Here is a 20,783-nt window from a genome sequence, read left to right as displayed (position 1 = left end):
TCATCTTCGCAACAGGCTGCAGAGCCCTTTGAAGATTATAGCAGATGATGATGAATACATGCACTTTTGATAAAACCATTGTACATTTAAATGAGTTGAATTTGAGGGATAATCTTTATTTGTAGGGTTACTGTTTTCTAGGACACATGTGAGAGGTTGGGGGCTCTAATACTTATGTACTTATTACTGCAGATTAGTTTTGCTGCTTGCATTTTTGTGATATATCTACTAAATTATGCAAATGTGTGAAAATTGGTATATTGCCAGATAATGGGTGGCTGTCTTCTTCAAATGACTCAGTGGGGTATCTCTGATTAATTTTTTTTTTATACTGTAGATTAGTCTTGATCTTTTATACCTTTTGATTGAAACACATTGCAAATATGTGATGATTGGTATATTGCCATTTAATCTTTATAATAGTTTGCCCTTCAAACCCTTCATTAGAGTTATTGTGGTCTGAATACACAGCCTATAATGACTTGTATACAGAAGGCCCCTTGGTGCTAGTCTTGTATGAAGACCCATTTGCTGATAAATCAAAGTCTTGAACTGGGGGCGTTTCATGAAAGGACTTGCCAGACGTTTTATCTGACAAGCCCCATTTTATCCGACAGTTACCATAGGAACGGTGCCTCTCAGCCAATCAAAATCATGGAAAGATGTCAGATCTGACAACCTGTCGGATGAAAATATTGATGAAACGCTCCCCAGGGTCTCTGCCTGCAGACTATAATCTTTACTTGAAGGGTTGACTGTCTTCCACTGATTCAGTGTGGATCTTCAGATAGACTTTTATACTGTGGATTATTTCTTGATACTTCAACTTTTGATATTGTACCAATTTACAAATAAGTGAAGCTTAGAAGACAAGGCCATTTGAATCTTTCTTGTTCAAAAGAATATTTGTGGTCTGTCTAATCCTTTCATTCCTTGCCGAGATAATTTTGGTACACAGTCACACATGTAAAAGGCTACCTAAGGAAAGAAGGGGGACACTCTAGACAGATGGGCCTTTATAAACAGGTTCTGTACTCTCTTAAAACAATTCGGTCAAATTGACTAGACAAGTAGTCAGCTGGGTGCAACTGATATGTCTAGTCACACTTCTGAATTATATTCTAGTCAGAAAAAACTCTGTTCTAGTAAAAAAAACAACTAGAAAATAGTCAAATCTGACTGGAATAACGGTTGCACCCTGCTGACTCTATTAACTAGTCAGTTTTTACTGATTTGTTTGTAGTTTAATTTGTTTTGTTTACCGGTAGTTTTTAGTGTAACGCTTTCATTTCAAATGGGAGACAAGATTGGGAACCACGAAAGACAAGTTTCACCCTAGACTGATGGTCACTACTTTACAGACAGATTTGAGTGTATATCAGTCAATGAGAATATTTAAAGTTTTATTGTAAATAATTTGTTCCTTTTCTACTACAACTTTGATATATACAATACTTGTAGTCCATGAATTTGTTGTCATGTAATTAGACTCCAAATCATAATGCTGCATTGTGGGTAATAAGCAGGGATTATTTGAGTTGTTCAAAGTGGCTGTTCTGCCTTTAAATGATTGTCTTCCCGATATTGGGAAATTCCCAACTGTTTGCAATTATGTGCTTTACCTATGAAGAGAGCCTTGTATTATATTTTATATTAAAATTATTATGTAAGCATCCCGGGGGGGGGGCCACTTACATTGAGGAGTGGATACCATGCGCGACCAAAAAACACGTGAAAAGGATGTCTTTTTCAAGATAGGGCACGTTACGTACGTAACGTGATAAGGGTGTCAAAAACACAAAAATACTGAAAAAGGGTATCTATTTCGCTAGGAAAATTACGTGTTTAGGGTCGAATTTGAGGGGATGATAAAACAAAATTAAAATGTTTTATAAAGGATGTCCATTTTGCCTCAACACTTCGTGTTTAGAGTCCGATTTGCGCGAGGTGTAGAAGGTGGGGTCGTACTAAACCAAATAAAATAAAGCAGACGACCGAAGGACCTGGAACAATAAAACATTCCTGTACTTGTTTAGGGGTTCATTTCAGGGAAGATTGTTAAGGGGTGCACTTTCAGAATATGGAAATTACGTGTTTAGGGTGCTTTTCGCGACCCCATTGTCGCGCATGGTATCCACTCGTGAATGGAAGTGGCCCCCCCGGGGTAAGCATGTAACTATTGGACAGCAATATATGCATTCTCTGTATGTTATGCTGATTACAAATCATCATTGTACATTTAGAAATTCCTAATACAGGATTTGATAGTCTATGAGTGCAATCTGAACAAATATTTTATTTTTAAATGTTAATTGTCAAGTTTTATTTACATGTATACCAATTTGTTTGTGTTTTATACTGTATTGTGATGATAATATGCTTTATAAGCGGTGGTTTAATTTCTTCAATAATTTTGACAAAATTATGACAATTTTCAAATTTTGAATGCAACAAAATTATGACATGCTGTTGTATTTATTGCAAGATGATTTGTACAAATGAGGTGAAGTTGAAAATTTCAGTGACCTTTTTGAGAATGCAGTTGAAATGAAGTCTTGCATTATTTTTTAGTTCAAAGGATGAAATGGCCAAGTATGTAAGGGGGGGGCGTAGTACCCCCCCCCTTATGTACTTGACTAAAATAGTCAAGTTGGTTTCTCAAAGTTAGCTTTAGAAATGATCCCAAATCCCCCTTCCTGGTTTCAGGAAGGATTGATTGTAAATCTGATGACATTGCAGGAGGCAGGTTATGATGAATAGTACCGGTATACAAATAGCGAACAGGCATGAATGTGTTGGTGCAAGATCTCGCATAGATTGTGGAGCGTTGTGGCCCAGTGGATTAGTCTCCAGACTCTGAAACAGAGGGTCGTGGGTTCGACCCCAGCCATGGCGTAATTTCCTTCAGCAAGAAATTGATCCACAATGTGCTGCACTCAACCCAGGTGAGGTAAATGGGTACCGGCAGGAAGTAATTCCTTAAGAAGCTGTGTGCGCTCTGAACCCCTAGCTTAGCCGGGTAATATAGGAGCGCCTTGAGCACCTAACAAAATGGATATGTGCGCAATATAAATATCCTATATTATATTATTATTATTATAGATGATAGATAGGAATATGCTCTATTCAACAAGGCATAGCCAAGTTGAATAGAATGTCTCTTTCTTTCACTGAATGCGAAATGACGTTCCATCGCATGAATAAGAATAGTCGCTATTTGTGTTCTAACGAGCTCAGAAGTTAGCAAAAATACAAAATTTCTACGTTAATCTATAAAAAATTTGAAAGTGAAAACAAAATCCCTCAACGCGCAACTGATTTGCAGCAGCAATAGGCAAAAAAAATTTCCCAAATAAAATTTCTATGTTAATCTATAAAAATTTTGAAAGTGAAAACAAAATCCCTCAACGCGCATCTGATCTGCAGCAGCAATAGGCATATGATTTAGTCAGCAAGCCCTAAGCATATTGCACCTGCATTTACTGTTAAGCACATGCACTGAATCATAATTTTTATAGTGACGTCACCTTGTTCCTGACTGCGCAATGGTACACCATGCATGGTACGTTTTTGACGATACGGGTGCAACGGTACGAACATTGACATTCAGCCTCCATTTGCTCGCATACAAGTTAAGTAGACCTTGTACAATGACAATTAAGACATCTATTTACTATTATTTACATGAGTTGCTAAAAATATCAATTGTTCTTGTAAGATCACGTACATGTACATTTGCTACTGCTACTGAAATGTATCAACTGTGTGTGAGGGCCTGCTTGGAATGACGTCACATTTCAGGTGTAATTTCGTTGTGGATGCCATAAATTTATGTGGGTTTTAGACCGCACTACTCTTTATCATACTCTGTCTGAGAAAATGCGTCTGCCAACTGTTGGGCTTACAAGTTTTAATATGGTACATGTATATTGGACTCAGGTGGTGGAAATTTCAACCTGTTTCAACCTTGGTGAAAGTGACTTTAGTTTTTAACTTTGTTTTTCTTGATGTCATATTGAATTGGATTGAACTGAATTTATTACCAAATATCACGGTCAGGTACAATCACAAGGAATAGTACGTCACATATAAACAAAACATTTGGTAATTGGATCTAACATAATAGCAAGATGCTAATCGAGGTTAGCCCCAAATAATATCATCATAGTTTAAACAATCAAATTAACTAAATCTCAATATTGTACATCAAATTAAACACTGATTCTACTTATTACTGTTGCAGAAAGTTTCGATCATTTTCAGTGAACATATTTACACTAGGATTTACAAGAAAAAAAAATCTTAATTATTCACAAAATCTTTATATAGAATTATTTGTTCAGGCACGATTTTACCATAACAAATTAATTATAATCTTCTAGTAGCATTAATTTTACCGATATGTTGGCATGCACTGAATGCCATTGAGAGGTCCCTGTCAGTACTGTGGATACCTGTTTTTATTTATTTTTTAAACTGTTGCAGTATACATACTGTAGTTTTAAATCAATAATCATAGCAGTATTATTGATGGATTAGTGAATGAATGTGTGAATGGCTGACTGAATGAATGAAGAAATGAATATATTGATGAATGAATGTAAACTGTATGGCCTGTATTCTGAAGTCGGGTTTAACTTAAACTCAGGTTTAAAGTTGTGGTTTAAGTATGGATGGCCAATTGTTGCATAAATCGCCAACAATAGAAATATCATATTTCAGCTCATTTGGCTCTCAAAATTATTCATAATTGTGTAGGAAGTATAAATAGATGATTGTCTTCACCATCAATGAATCAGGAAAGAACACGGTGAACATAAGAAACACACAACTTAATAAAAAATATTGACACTTTTGGCTTCCCATAATTTTAGTACAGAGTTAGACTATGGTCTAAGTTAAACCTGACTTCAGAATACGGGCCGAAGAATAATCATTGTAAGCAAATTAATCATTTCTACTATACATGTAAATGTCTATAATAATAATACTTTTTTAAAAATGTCAAGGGAATTCATTACAATAATCATTAGGGAGTCCCATGTGATGCTATTCATTTTGCAACTTTGGCAGACTGTACAAATGATGTTGATAACCTTTTTTGATGTTACTGTTCATAAACCTGCTGTGATGTATTTTCAAATTAAATACCACAAGGAAGCTATTAAATTGACTACCATTCTTGCCTTACCTATTAAAGGCTGTATATGTAAATCCAATCACCGATAATGTTTGATGCCTCATTTGTTTATAAAATGACCCTTATGAGATATACTGTATGTTTAGTGTAAATGAAAAATTGCATTTCACCTACAAATCATGCAAAATCGCAATGATATCAATATTTTGCTTACCTTGCAAAAAGAGTGGTTTTTAGATTTTTACTACACAACCTGTTCATTAGAAGACAACGCCACCAACTGTTGAAATTTTACTGCAATGGTGTTAAAATACCAATGTAGCACTTGTGTTAATTTGGCAATGCAAACAGTGATAATTTGACACCCTAGTGGTGTTTAGTAAACACCAATATTCGTGCTGTTGATTTTTACACCAACGGTGGTGATTCCAATGGTATTACACCGATTTAGTGTACAGAGAAGACCACAGCCTTTGGTGTTAAGTACTGTGGTATAAATGTTTTGATAATTTTGTTCATACACTGAATCAGAATTTTTAAAAAGCAAGAATAGAATGAACTACCCCCCCCCAGAAAAAAAAAACACCTTTTGATATTTTCAGGTGACGCCAATATGTGTTGGAGTACCACCATACTACTGATTGTCAGATGGTCCCCAAATTGGAAGGATTGCTAGCATTGAAAGCTTTTTACAATTTTCAATATCAGAGATCCCCCCCCCCCCACAACAAATAAAATAGATATTTAGGAAGTTTAGAATGAAAAGCTTTCTGCAATTTTCCATATCTCCCTGATCTATCTAAACCTCTTTTTTCCTGCATGTAAAATCTCCCGATATCTCTGTTAATTCCATCTGAAGGTGACTTATCAATGGCAGCTCGGGGTCCTGTTCAGCCTGGTGCACACTATGCGATTCGTTGCGATCCGAATTTCAAATAAATTGCAATAACACTTGATATGAACATTCCAACCAATAAAATCTTAGCAATCAGAATTGTGATAGAACTCATCATCGCCTGCCATTTAAAGCCGATTTGGACTTTGCTCTAACCACAGGGCTTGGCGCAAAGCATTATGCCGAACTTCAAATAAAATAATTGTTTTTGAAAATGCCACATTTAAAATGCATTTTAGTAAAAAATCATGTCGCATCTGATTGCACAGTGTGAGACGGGCTTTAAACAAACCCATGGGTGTCATTACTACAACACCTTTGCTTGTTACTGTAACATTATTTAGTGTAAGATGTGTTTAAACCCTAAGGTGTAATTTTAGCACCTCATTGTGCTCTCCTTACTCCTTAAGGGACATGAACTGGTGTCATAGTTTACACCAAAGTGTTTGCTGTGTAGATGTTAAGTCCAAACAATTATGCTATTTATTCCAACAATTTAATAATTACTAATTTTCAGAAACACCTCTTAATATTAGGTGTCAATAAAGCAAAAGCTCTTTTGAGGTGAAGCGTATAACTGGTGATTTGTAACAATTTGTTGGAATGTTAATATCCTTGTCTGGAGTTGTTCTGATAGTACATGTATGATATATTTTTGATAATTGTTCACTTATTGTACTATAAGACTTGTTTATTTTACTCAGATCTGATGGCAAAGTATATGTACTTGTATTTTTTGGTTTTTAAAAATAAATTGACAATATTTATGCAGAATACATCATTATCTTTTCATTAATCTTTTTTTATGTTCTTGCATAGTCGAGGCGTTCACTTAATTTCTGTTATGTTTTGTCGGGTCAAGCGTTGAAGGTCAGGGAAGATGAGGGCAAAACGTGTCACCTTTTTTTTAAAGTTCACTTACTAAACAGCTGATACTTTTTTTTAAATGCTGTTCAACTGCACCAAAAGAAAAGTAATATAAAATATATCATTAACTGAACATGATTTATGGTGATTTCTCATAATTTTTTTTTTGACGATTGACTGTATATTATTATAATCTGCCAACCTGTGCGCTTTGAAACACCAGTGTAAAGCGCCCTACAAATATTATTATAATCACTTTTTATATTCAGCCAGCGAACGTAGAGGCGTTATTTGCTGCCCTATACGTTTGTTGTCCCCGCCTGATATTATAGGCAGAGTCATTGGTATTCATTCCTTTTTGTAAATCATCCTAGTACAGGTTATTCCCCCCAAAAAAAAAAAAATCTTTATATGGGAGACCTTAAGCCATTTTTTGCGTGTTCTTTTGCTTACACTAATATATCATGTAAGTTTGACAATTTTTTACTTCTTCAGGTATTATGATATTCTTTCATCTATACAACAATCTAACTTCTATTCTGTGTGTGGGTGAGTATGTATGTTGGGAGAGGGGATGGGGAGTGGCAGTGTGATTTCTTTGTTACGGTGTTGTTTGGATGAGTGTATATATATTTTGTGTGTGTTTGTGTTTTAATAGCATTTCAAATAATTTTGAATAATCAGCTGTCTTTCACGGAATGTATCCTATCCTATCCTATATACCTCGGTCACATTTCCCCAAGTCGGCCCTACGGCGAGTCGAAAAAAAGCTGTTTTAACATTTTTTAGTACCAGCTACATACAGGTGGTTTGAATAAAAAATGAATAAAACGGCTGTTTTGAACTCGCCGTACGGCCCCCGGAGAACAAAATATGTGACCCCGATGTGACCGAGTTATTGAACAGTAATACCTCGGTCACAATTGCTCTACGCCGGTCGTACGGCTAGTAGAAAAAAAGCCTTTAAAATGACTTTTTTGTTGCAATAGCTTAATATACATGGTTTGTTTGAATAAAAATGAATGAAACGGCTGTTTTCGACTCGCAGTACGGCCGCCGTAGAACAAATGTGACCGAGGTATAAATTGCCTTTTTGTCTCTTTCAGGGCTCCGTCACACAAAGAATAGCGATCAATCGTTAAATGAAATGACCAATCAAGATCTATGATACATGCACATTCGGCTCAAAATACTGACAGGGACCAATCAGTGCGGTTCTTTCATATTTGCAATCCATCGCAAACCTTTATGTTACGGAGCTAGGTCTCGTCTCACATGGTCTAATCTTAGTTTGTCTACAGCCAGTCAGGTGTCTACTAGCCATTTGGTCTGATTGCCATTAACCCTTTACTACTTGGTATAATATTCTGGAAGTGCTATACCTACTTTACCTACTATCTACTTGGTCTAACGTCGTTAAAGGAGTGTTGCAAGAAAATATTTGCAATCAATTGCAAAAATATTCTGTTGCAGTTTTACAATGACTAGGGAGCCCGTCTTACAAGGAGTTGCAATTGATCCGATCAATCACAACTATGGAAAGCCAGCAAAATCAACCAATATAATGCATGTTCGTTCAAAATAAATTCTAGATATGAAAGTGTATCCATAAATTCATTGATTTCTTGACAATTTTGTGTTCTCCTTTGTTTACAAATGACATTTGGCAAATTTATTTTCTAGATGTGAAGTATGATCATATACTTGTCTTCAAAACTCAGTGTGCTTTTCTCGTTTACAAAGGACATCATGCAAATTTCCTGGAGAAAAAAATGACATAATTGTCTGATTTCCATAAAGTTACAGATGATCCGATCAATCGTAACTCTTTGTAAGACAGGCCCAGCAATCGATCACAAATTTACAATTAATTACAAGACCTGTGATTGATGAAGGGACCAAAAATAGACTTGCAAATGATCGCAAGTCCCCATAAAGCCCCTTTCACAATTGATTGAGGGACTGCTTACAGCCGTTGCGATTCTGTGTAACATAGTCTATGTTGTGACAAAAAAGTAATGATCGCAAACATCGCACGAACGATTGTAAAATCCCTTTTAGTCTGATTATATGAACGTTTATGAACCAAACTTTCATTTTACAAAGTTAGAAATGATAAGCAGATGAAGTGGAAATTAGACCAACTGAGTAATAGACTAAATGAGAATTAGACTAAGTAGCTATTCCTTAGACCTAGTAAAGCATCTATACCAAACGGTAATTTAGACCAAATTGATAGTACCAGTAGACCAAACTGGTTTAGCCCATGTTTGACTAACACGATATAAAAAATCACAGATTTGAACGATGATTCCAGTGGAAAATAAGGCTAATGACGAATTTTTAGCACGTGTGAAACCAAACTAGAACATGATTAGAATCACGAACACTAATCACAGTCGCGATTACAATCGCAATCATCATTACAATGATTATTCAAGATTCATGTGTCAAAAAGCCCTAAGTATCTCAGTTCTAAGAAAACAAACGTTTTGTAGATCAGGGACCCGTTTCACGAAACTTGTTATGATAACAAGTTTGCAGTAACAGTTTAAAGCTACGGAAATCCTTTGATTTGATTGACAGATAGCAAATTTGTTATGATAATTATACATTCATTATTGTAACAAGTCTTCATGAACGGGGCTCAGGTGAATATAGATCACATAAACGGTCTTGTTCACTCGATTGATTTCCTGTATAGTCTATTGACAACTAGGGGCGTTTCACAAAGATTTAATCGTGACATATACTTAACTTTAATGAAACGCTCCGTGATCCCAGTTATTTAATTAACTAGAAGCCAGGATTCGGTATTTGTTTTTATTTCAAACGGTAGCGTAGTGATGCAAAAAATTGAGGTGCCCAGACATTGCGTTTTGGATAAATTTCCCCAAAAATACCTTCTTAAAAAAAACTCATATTTTAAGGTAGATTTTGACAAAATATTAAGAAAATGCATGATACCATATTTCATGATATACTGTTTTTTCTTTCCTTTTCTCCTCTTTTTCTGAGTCATTATTTTTTTATTAGGTGAGGGGTTCGTAGGCCCCAAGCTCCCCCCCCCCCTCCATCTACACGCCTGTGATTCCAAGAAAGAACAAAGAGTCCGAAAAGCAAAAAGATGACACCCAGAGAAACACTCGAGAATACTTGCAGGCAGTTTAAATTACTTAATTGACATGGCTTAAAATCGAATGATAATGAATGAGGAAATCATTGTACCATAACAGCAATATATTATAGAACCATGGACCTATGAAGAGATGGTCATTGATCGCTTAGATAATGAATTCACTGAACAGGTGACTGTTATTATTGTCATTCTCTTCATACTTGTCTACTTTGGTCCTATGTTCGCTACGTGAGAAGGGCTGAACTTGAGCAGTTCGTGATTAGAACTTTATATTTCACAGATTGTCTTCGCAGTTGATAACAAATCACTTAAAATATGGAAAATCGATGTGCAGTTCTTGTTTAACTTTGGTTATCTCAGTTCCATCAACTTTTTTTTGGGGGGGGGAGGGGGAATGTCTGCATATTTTAATATACAGGCAAATTTGTCATTGATTGTTAACCATTTAACATTCCATTTCCCCAAGTTTTTCCATAATATTCCAGATATACGTGGCACGTAACGCGTATAGACCGTGTATCTCACAATTACCGTGTTTACACTTGATCGACTTCTGGTTCAGAAACAAAAGCCGATGCAGAATCGGCTTTTGGTTTATCTTGCACTGCGTTTACACGCTGTTACAGCTCGCGGTTCAGAACCGCGAGCCGATGCAAAAGCGATTAGTTTAAATACGGTAAATGTTATTTAGGTCCTATACGTGCATCCGGAAGTGTCTGGATTGAATAATATGTTTTATATCACAGAAATTGTCTGGGTCTCACAGGCCTAATTCATTCCCCATAGACTCATGTGTTAAATTGGCACTTTAAAAAATTCATAAAAATAAGGATGAAATTCGGGGGTCGAATGTTTACTACCAGTGGATAGGATTTTATCTGGCAATCCATATCTGACCAGAAAAGGGTCCCTCGACGGCTCATTTCAAAAATAAATTGGCGTGTTTGAAGACACCGTCGGGGGAGCAGATTCATCAACTCAAACAGCAAAATGGCCCAATCCTTCGCCAGTCAAAATATAGTCCGAAATTGGTGATATTTCTTCCCAATTAGGGAAAGGAAGTTCAGTAATTTACCAAAAATAGAATCAGTGTTAGATGTACAATCATATGCATACACTTTGTCAATTCAGTCATATCAAAATAAAAAAAATAGCAATGGGTTGGCTCGAATGAATATCTATGGCCTACCACTAGTAATTAGGCCCGTGAGACCTCTGCTTCTCAAGAAATATGTTGATTGATAGGCACATGCTGAAACAGGGGTATCAGCCAACAAAACTAAGACCGGGAAACTGATCTGTCTTCTAGTGATCAGATACGTCTTGGTAGTCATGGTAAAATTGCTATTGTCATAACACCTGTATGTTCTCATTAAGATGCACATAACCAGGTGACGGTGACTATCATTGGATCAAAGAAATGCCTGCGTTAATCGTCCATCTCTTCATCGGTCCATGATAGAACAATCGAGAGGGAGAGAGGGGGGGGGGGGGGTAACAAGACATGAATTCTCCACCTGACTCTTTCCTCAGAATTTGAATAGATTTCATCATCAGGAAAAATAATAATAGCCAGCCCCCCCGCATTACTTAGATTGCTTTTAACACGTCCCTGATAGACCGAAGTGGTGGAGAAACAAGTAATTATAACATTAGTGTAATCACTCTGAACATTGTCTTCCCTGTATAGGCCCATGTATGCAGCAATGCAGTACTAAAATTGTCTACATATTAAAAAAAGATTGAAGTTCATCATGATACCTGACATTACAGCAATTGTGTCGGCATTGAATGTGATTAATATGGGAACCAAAAACCTGTTTAACTATTTCGAATTACATGCCTACACTTTTTAAACAAGGTTGTTCGAAACGAAACTGGGCGTTGTGGCGTGCTCCTGTAATCCAAGCTGTGGGGAAGTTACAAATTGATGGAGAGGTTCGAGCCCTGGTCACGTCTTTCGGATGGTGACGTTAAAGGTCGGTCCCAGACGTAACTAATTATATCTCATTGATACACGTCTGACAAAACTCAAATACACACACGAAAATACCTGTTTTAACTATTTCGAATCACATGCCTTCACCTTTTAACAAAGGTTGTTTTTGACAACCAGTCCTGTAAGCTGTCAGGCCTAACAACGAATACTATAATGTAGGCTGAATTCTAAGTATTGCAATTTATCGCACTAACCTCAAGAAAAAAAATGCTACCATGTTAACGGGGAAGAAACACCTGTATTTGAGCAAACTTATTTGGTGGATTCCATCCACTTTGAAACTGCTTGATTGCAACTTTTCTGACGAAAGCACCCCAAGCACATGCATCAATAGTGCTTTGAATGGTAATCTTAATCTGTGGGATTTAAGTTGCCTTGCGAAAGCTAATTCATACCACTGACACAGCAACCGATCCGGCTTGTTCCCCACCACTCGCCATCGGACCCGTTGGAAGTGATTTTGTTCGTTTTTGGAAGCTCCAGTTTTGGCCGCCTGAAGTAGGATTCACTTTCATATTTATTATACAGGTAAGAAACAACTAGCAAACCAGATTGTAAAATTTGCAGTTAGTTTTGTTTTGTTTAATTTTATTGTTTTTCAGTTTTGCTGTGTTCATAAATCTCATTGTTTTTTCCAGTGTTTCACACATCCGATGCCCAGAAAACAAATATTCTGTACCTGACTTTTCCCTTTCTTCGTTTGTATGTGCGATCGACGTGTAGAGTACCACGCATCCATAAGACAGCAATAACAAACGCTACAACAGTATAAGATTTCGTAAACCAATTTTTATTTCCTACTCTCAAACTCAAAGCACATTGTGGACTGAAGTAGATTTAGAGGGACTAGACTAAAAGCTTCAGTCTCCGTGATATCGGTTGTTCCGTTGAACTCCGTTGGTTCCACTCACCAAACACAGAGAAGAATTTAAAAAAAAAATAAATGTTAAGGAAAATCCTCGAAACAGACGGCGACCAGCTGTCTATATAAGAACATGATGCAAAAGCAATAAATGTATTTCGAGGAGGGGGGGCATGCTTGTAACCCAATAAATTTTTTTTTTTCAAGTGCAAAGAGATGTCAGTAACATAGAGTACGAACTACAGATAATATACAAAGACAAGCCATGAGAATAAAACTGATGGGTTGGGCAGGCGATATGGTTTATTTGATCGAATTCCGCATCGGGGGCAAAATATCGATCAGTCACAAAAATCACGTGACAAAATGAGTATCGTTTCTATGCGACGGCACGAAGTAGCGACTGCACCCCTGATTTGGTTTGCAACTTGCGAACGAAAACAATCTAATACATAATTCATCTTGTAGCAAATTGAATTATGCATTGAGATTGTTTATTCGGCAACAGTGTGTAAAAAACGATAATAAGGGTTAACAAAATTACAACACTTTCCCTATATTGATCGTGTACTCGACCCAGTGGATTGATCGTGTGCTTGACTCGGTGAATTTGAATCAGTATCTTATCTTTGTCCAAGTCTGCGCTTATAATGGGAAGCTAAAAAGTATTTTTTTAAAGCTGTATTCAATGAATGCATTTTACCTTTTTGGGGGATCTTCCCCATTAGCACACTTTCATGGTGAAGAAATCTATCATTCATCAGGACAATCTGTTATTTTACGCCATAGTACTCGATAAATGGTGCTAGTTTATCAAGAAGGTGTATGCCTGGCATAGCAACATGAATCTGCAATATTCAAGTCTAAAAAAAGGAACCACTGCATTATGTTAATTAACAACTACATGTATTCATGTTTGCCAATGCGCGTATTGTAATTACGCAAGGCAATAATGAGGGCCAAGTGTGGGGCTACATTCACTATCACTGGCGGATCCAGGGGGGGGGCAAGCCGACTCGTGTCCTCCCCCTTGAGAGCACAATTCAAATTTGTAATGTAAAAATGCCGTTAAAACAAAAGCGTGCCCCCACGTTCGGAATATCCTGGATCCGCACCTGTTCACTATCTACTGATATAGATCCAGCATTACGGTGTTCTACCCATAGTTAAGCCATACTTAGATTAAAACCATGGACTATATTAAACCGGAGTTGAGAATACGTGTCATAATTAGCGACGGGGACTCATTTTAAGGTATTAATATAATTTTTTTTTGTTAAGCGCGTATATGACTTAATGACAATAAGCCAGTTCGCAGTTCTACTCTGCGCATGATCAGAGGAAGGTCATTTGTAAAAAAGTAAAATGTGGTTTAAAATGTAAGGAGATAAGCACCATCTTTGATGCCTTGATTATTAATATATTCGTTTGAATGTGGTTTTCATTTACATCCACAAAAACAATGTGTCCACGAACGACTAGTATTTCACAGTTTGTCAAGTACATTGTGCAACATGCTAAGATATGCATTCAAAGTAGGAATGCAACAAATACCTTCATTAAGCGTTCATTGGTGTGCTATTCTGGTCACCTGGTCTATTCAATTCCTTCATCCTGCTATGTAAGGCAAGCTTACGTAATATCTTGCTTTGAAATCTGCCTATCATGATGAAAGAAATGAAAGGTCATTTGACCAAAACTGCCCATGAAGTAATTACGAACTGGTCTATTAAAATTTGTAATGTAAAAATGCCGTTCAAACAGAACGTGCCCCCCACGTTCGGAAAATCCTGGATCCGCACCTCTTCACTATCTACTGATATAGATCCAGCATTACGGTGTTCTACCCATAGTTAAGCCATACTTAGATTAAAACCATGGACTATATTAAACCGGAGTTGAGAATACGTGTCATTAGCGACGGGGGTGCTCATATTAAGATCTTAATATAACATGATGTTGTTAGGCGCGTACGACTTAATGACAATTTCCTCCATAAGGTAAAACTTAATAAAAAAACTTAAACCGAATCCTACACGTTATTATAGGCCTGGCCATTTTTTTTAATAGTGCATTACGCCGCACCATTGTGACCACTAGGGTACCTAAGGGGGATGGGGGCAGACTGCCCCCCCTGACGAGCCACAAGTGGCCTCCTCTTTTGAACTTTAAGACTTTTTTTTTGGGGGGGGGTTGTCAATTATTTTCTGGTGCAAATTCCTTTTTGTGGTTGAAGGCCTTTTTTTGCTTGTATTTTTTTTTTGGCGGACGAATTTGCCCCCCCCCCCTTGGGAAATCCTGGGTACGCCACTGATTGTGACCCATAAAAAACTAATTTTCCAAACTCTGTAATAAAGAGCTGCATCAAACAATGGAGGTCAAATTGTCGTGTATGATCACCCCATTTTTTTGTAGGCTTAAACAAAATATATATCATAAACTTAAGCCTATATCTTTAGGCTAAAATTATACCCCTTTCATAGTGAGAGCCGAAGTGGAGTTAGTCCGGAGTCCAGGAGGAGTTACTCCACTTTGGAGGGCAATATGAAAATTCTGAGATTAGTTCGATCCGGATTCAAAGCGGAGTACTCAACCCACTTCGAGAAGAGGGTTACAAATGGAGTTACTCCGCACCGGAAATGCGGTATGCACTTATCGCTGTGATCTCGCCACACGTATGGCGCGAACTCGCTTGGGAACCATAGCAACGACTGCAGATACACCGCTGCGGTGCTTGCCAATATGAAAGGGGGTTTAAAGTCGGTCCGCAGTACAAGCGTATAAACTCAATCCGGAGTTATTCCGGAGTAACTCCACTTCGCCTTCAGTATGAAAACGGTATAGACACACACACAAAAATGGACAAATAATGCAGTTTTTATCTTGTGTAACAATATTGGTAATTTCAGACGGGATTGAACCCTTTCAGAACCAAGCAAGTTAAACTGAATTCTTTAAGGAGGCCAACACCGTTGCTATAACAACCCCAAAAGGGGCCTATGCATGCGAAAGGGCTTATTTAATACCAAGTAGCTGTTCCATAGACCTTAGCGATACCACCAGTATCATGTCAAGATGTCACTAAGTTCTGGTAATTGATATGAAGCATATATTTATGTTATATGTTTGATATCAATTACCAGAACATAATGACATCTTGACATGATACTGGTGGTATCGCTAAGGTCTATGGAACAGCTACTTGGTATTATATAAGCCCCTTCCGCATACATATGCCCCTTTTGAGGATGTATAATAATATTCAGAACTAGCTTGATTAATATATTTGAACCAAGCCATGCGTAGGCCTAACTTGGGAACAGTTTTATCAAAGCGACGCCTTGGACCCATCTTTCAAACAGTTGCGTCAGATCCGAATACTCATAACTACAGAAAACCAACACATCCAATGCCTTGGTGCATAGACCCGTTCAAATAGTTTTGTATCTATGATCTGTGCTCAAGTATATATCATTTTCAGAAGGATGTCCGGTAAATTTTCTGTACGAAAAATTATGACATTGATGGATTTCCATAGTTGGGAATGATCAATCACAGCTCTTTGTAAGATGGAACCCAAATCTTCATAAGATGTGAACGTAGTGAACAAAGACTGGGTCAACTCGCTCCCTCATCTATGGTCAAGCATATATCATTGTCTCGACCAATCAACGTGCTTCTTTCATCAGGACAGGCGGTAAATTTCCTGTAAGATTAATCATGACATTAATGGATTTCATTGTTTAGTTTGATCTGATCAATCACATCTCTTTGTCAGACTGGCCCAAATCTTCATTAGATGTGAACGTATAATATTAAAAATATAGAGTATTTATATTGCGCACATATCCACCTTGTTAGGTGCTCAAGGTGCTCCTATATTACCCGGCTAAGCCAGGCGTTCAGAGCACACACAGCTTCTCAAGGAATTAATTCCTACCGGTACCCATTTACCTCACCTGGGTTGAGTGTAGCACATTGTGGATCAGTTTCTTGCTGAAAGAAATTACGCCATGGCTGGGATTCGAACCCACGACCCTCAGTTTCAAAGTTCGGAGACTAATCCACTGGGCCACAACGCTCCATGACCAGTAAATTTCTGTACGAAAAAAATATGACATAAATGGATTTCCATAATTCAGAATGATCGGTTCAATGACAACTCGATGTAAGACCGGGCCTAGATCTTCATTAGATGTGAACTTAGTGAGGACGTGAAGATGACATACAACGGATGGACGAAATATCAAAGACATGACGGAAAAAAACATCGCTCGATTTTAAAGCACTTCTATACCCGACTTTAAACCTGATTAAGAATGAGTACACATTTACAGAGTAATGGGTCGTTGTAAGAAACTTGCGATTAATATTATTGTAAGTCTATTTTCATTCGCAAAATCAAGCATATGCCGTGCAATTAATTGCAAATTTGCGTTTGATTGCTAATCTGCTCCATGAAACGGGGAGTGCAATCTGATTTGCTAAAGGTAAAAGTGATCAATCAACGGTAAAATTGCAGAAGAATATTTGCGATTGATTGCAAATATTTCTTGCAACACCCCCTTTGTGAGAACGTCTGCTGGCCCTTTACATCCCCTGTATTTCTGAGAATTTTTTTAATGTTTCGTATAATCCTTATACATATGACGTCATAGGCCTAATCTCATAGCCCTCCCCCCTCTCCCCTCCAGAGTAGCGTCAGCCGCAGATCAGGGGAGCGTTTCTTGTGAGAATTGTCGGATGTTCTATCCGACAAGTTCTTGTAATATCCGATGGTATCCACGCAATAGTATTTCTAAAGGCGACCACACACCTGCGGTCTGCGACCAGATTGCAGAATAAAATGTAGTAGGATTTGATGCTAATATTGAGAATTGGAATATCTTACTGTGTAATGTTCTCAATCATGGTACGAATACCTATGTTCAAATCTGTGACTATGCTATCATCCTTCTTAGAATAAAAGCGAATTTAATATCTAGTCGTATTGACGTCATAGCAGTCCTACGATTGGCTACGATTTGAAACTAATTTGGCCTTTACTCCAAAATAAAGGCTTGCAATATTTCAAAATGGTTATATTAGTATTATTAATCTTAACCTCAAATAAAATTATATGTCCCATTCACATTTTCAGAAAAAGAGCAAAAATCGATTTGTTCACAATCGGATCGCGAACAGTCGTAAGGTGTGCGGTGGCCTTCAGCCAATCAGAATCGAGGAAGGTGTCAGATCTGAAAATTTGTTGGACGAAAAGAATGTCGATGAAATTCTCCCCAGCAACGCATGCAAGGCAATGGCTTCAAGCTCGATTAAAGATGGTGGGTCGATGACGTCACTGCATAAGGTCTATAATTGTAACGAAATTGTAACGAAACCGTCTCCAAACCGATTGCGTGATGGCGCTCACAATAGTGATATAGATTTTGATCGGTCAGAGTTGCTTTGGTTCAGTGGCGGATCCAGGGGGTGGGGGAGGCTCATCACCCCCTTTTAGAGCCATGATTAAAAAGATATTGCAAATATGCCGTTTATACCCAAGGTGCCCCCCCCCCCTTTTTTTAAATGAGGATCGTTTTTTTTTTTGCTTCTCAATTTTTCATCGGGAAAATGCGCCCCCTTTTGGAATTCTGGATCCGCCCCTGCTTTTGTCATGGATTAGATATTTGCTCACCTTTATATCATTCGACTATTCCTGCGTGATTTCTTTTGGTTATTATCTTATGATATGACCAAAATTAAGCCAACATCTTCTTAAATTGTATTATTCTTTTCAATGATATAAATTTTTCAATGTCGAACTTGATTTATTTCTCCCTACATTTTTGGGTCTAGTACCATGCAATTTGAATATAAAGCCTACTTAATTCATCATCGTTATTTTGTACTTATCACTAATTGTGCGATCAGCATCGATATTACTTGCGTTTGAGTCTACGTGTCACTTTAGATAAAATATGAAATATACACAGAACGAAGGGCAGGGCAACAGTGATGTTTTTTTTTAATCAGTGGTCGGTGTTCACAATGTGCAAAGGGTTTACACAATCTGCAATTATTAGGACGGTGGTTACACGAAAATATATACAAATCCTATACAGGTCGGTGTTGACGATACGTCAACAAAAATTCCAAAATAGAAACTGTAAGCAACGGATGTCTGGATGTGTTCAAACATTATTTCTACTTAATTTGAGTTAACTTAGAGTAATATCGGCGGAAATTTAGGTCTGTCAACATCTTTCAGACGATAGCGTTAACATAGACCCTGCCTTTCGTGGTCAGATTATAGTCCTTTCCAAACAGGGAAGATCTGACGGTTCCAGAGCCACAGAACAGGTCCTTGACGGCTTGCCTGAATTCCGGATAGTGGATGGCATAAATGAGTGGGTTTGCGCACGTGTTGAAATACGCCATCACGACAAGAACATGATAGACGTTACTGTAGAGGTAGGACCGCTCCACCCATCGCATGTTGTAGGCCAGGAGAGCCACGCTATCCGCTGCCCAGCAGACGATGAACGTGACGATGACGACGAACATGAGCTTGATGACCTTGTTCCTGGCGATCAGGAGCCTGTCTGATGGACCTGACCCATGGCCGCTCTTCTGGACGCTATGTTGGAGCTTATACTGCTTGGACCTTATGCGTAAGCTGCGGGCGATGAGGGAGTAAGACACTAGCATTATAAGAGTGGGGATGATAAAGAGGACCAAGAACACCATGATTCCAGAAAATGTCTGAACACCCTTGTCGCTGTATCTATGTGTACATTTCCCATGTTCGCCGTCAACCCAGGTTGTACCGAACGTGCGACTGTTTATCGCGATCGCTGCCAAGGCGATAATAACAAACCAAATGGCGATTTTCTTTGGCGTCACCCAGTGTTTGAATTGGAAAGGGTGGACCACCGCGATATATCGTTCTATCGAGATAGCAGTGAGAGTGAACACGGAGCAGCTGATCGATATCCATAGGAATACAGATGAATATATCAGTTTGCAGGCGATCTCGCCCAGATGGTATCGGGACGCCCGATAGCTTCGGTTGAGGAATCATGAAGATGGACGTGATGAAATCGGCGGCTGCGAGACCGCCAATTAGAATATCGGTAGGCTTCCGGTAAGATCGACGCTGAAATAGAACAAGAATGACCAAGAGATTCCCCGATATACCCAAGATAGCCAGCACTAATTGGATGATTATCCACCAAGACCACCTGATCTGGGTCCACGACCAATCAGAAGCAATGGTTGCGTTCACGTGATCTATGACCGATGAACTCTGTATAGATTCTAAATATTGCTCCATGTTGGATAGGCCTATTCTGCGAAAAGTGGCTGGAGCAATCTTCTCTACGCTCTACTGCTTTAGGAATATCTTGTTCGTTTTCACAATGATTTCAAACGTTTAATCAAATATTCAGAAAAATAAATGGCCCACGCTGTCCGTACAGCTACCTATCTCTCTGCCTTACAGTCAAGTGGAACACAGGGTTGTACACTGGAAGGATCAAGGATCGCATTGCATCATTACTGATCTACTGATTCTAGAAAAAGATGCATTTCCAGAAGTTCGGGAACTGGTTTAGGGAAGGGGTTAGCTAAAAAAAACATAAGGTCGTCTTCGAAACTAAATTTTCAGATTGTAGGCATTGCCAAGAAGTTAAGGAACAGATACGTATACGTCAGGGCGTCTTCAAAGCAAACCCCACATGGATGTCCCCACAACAGAGTTCTTGATCACCGTACTCATGAACGAAGCTCACATCTACGTGAAATGTCTCCTTCATAAGAGGTTTAGGAATTGCTACAAGCGGTGCCAAGTTATCTTCAAGCCAACTTACAGATGGTGTCCGCACAAACAACTTATTATCG

At 38.1% G+C, this 20,783-nt stretch overlaps 1 pseudogene; it reads right to left on the bottom strand.

Moving 5' to 3' along the window:
* Window positions 1-18,568: 18,568 nt before the first annotated feature.
* Window positions 18,569-20,501, bottom strand: LOC121426796 (annotated as a pseudogene).
* Between the last annotated feature and the right edge of the window lie 282 nt (window positions 20,502-20,783).

The sequence above is a fragment of the Lytechinus variegatus genome, chromosome 13, assembly GCF_018143015.1.
Source record: "Lytechinus variegatus isolate NC3 chromosome 13, Lvar_3.0, whole genome shotgun sequence".
Classification (NCBI taxonomy): domain Eukaryota; kingdom Metazoa; phylum Echinodermata; class Echinoidea; order Temnopleuroida; family Toxopneustidae; genus Lytechinus; species Lytechinus variegatus.
This window is presented reverse-complemented; position numbering and strand designations above follow the sequence as displayed.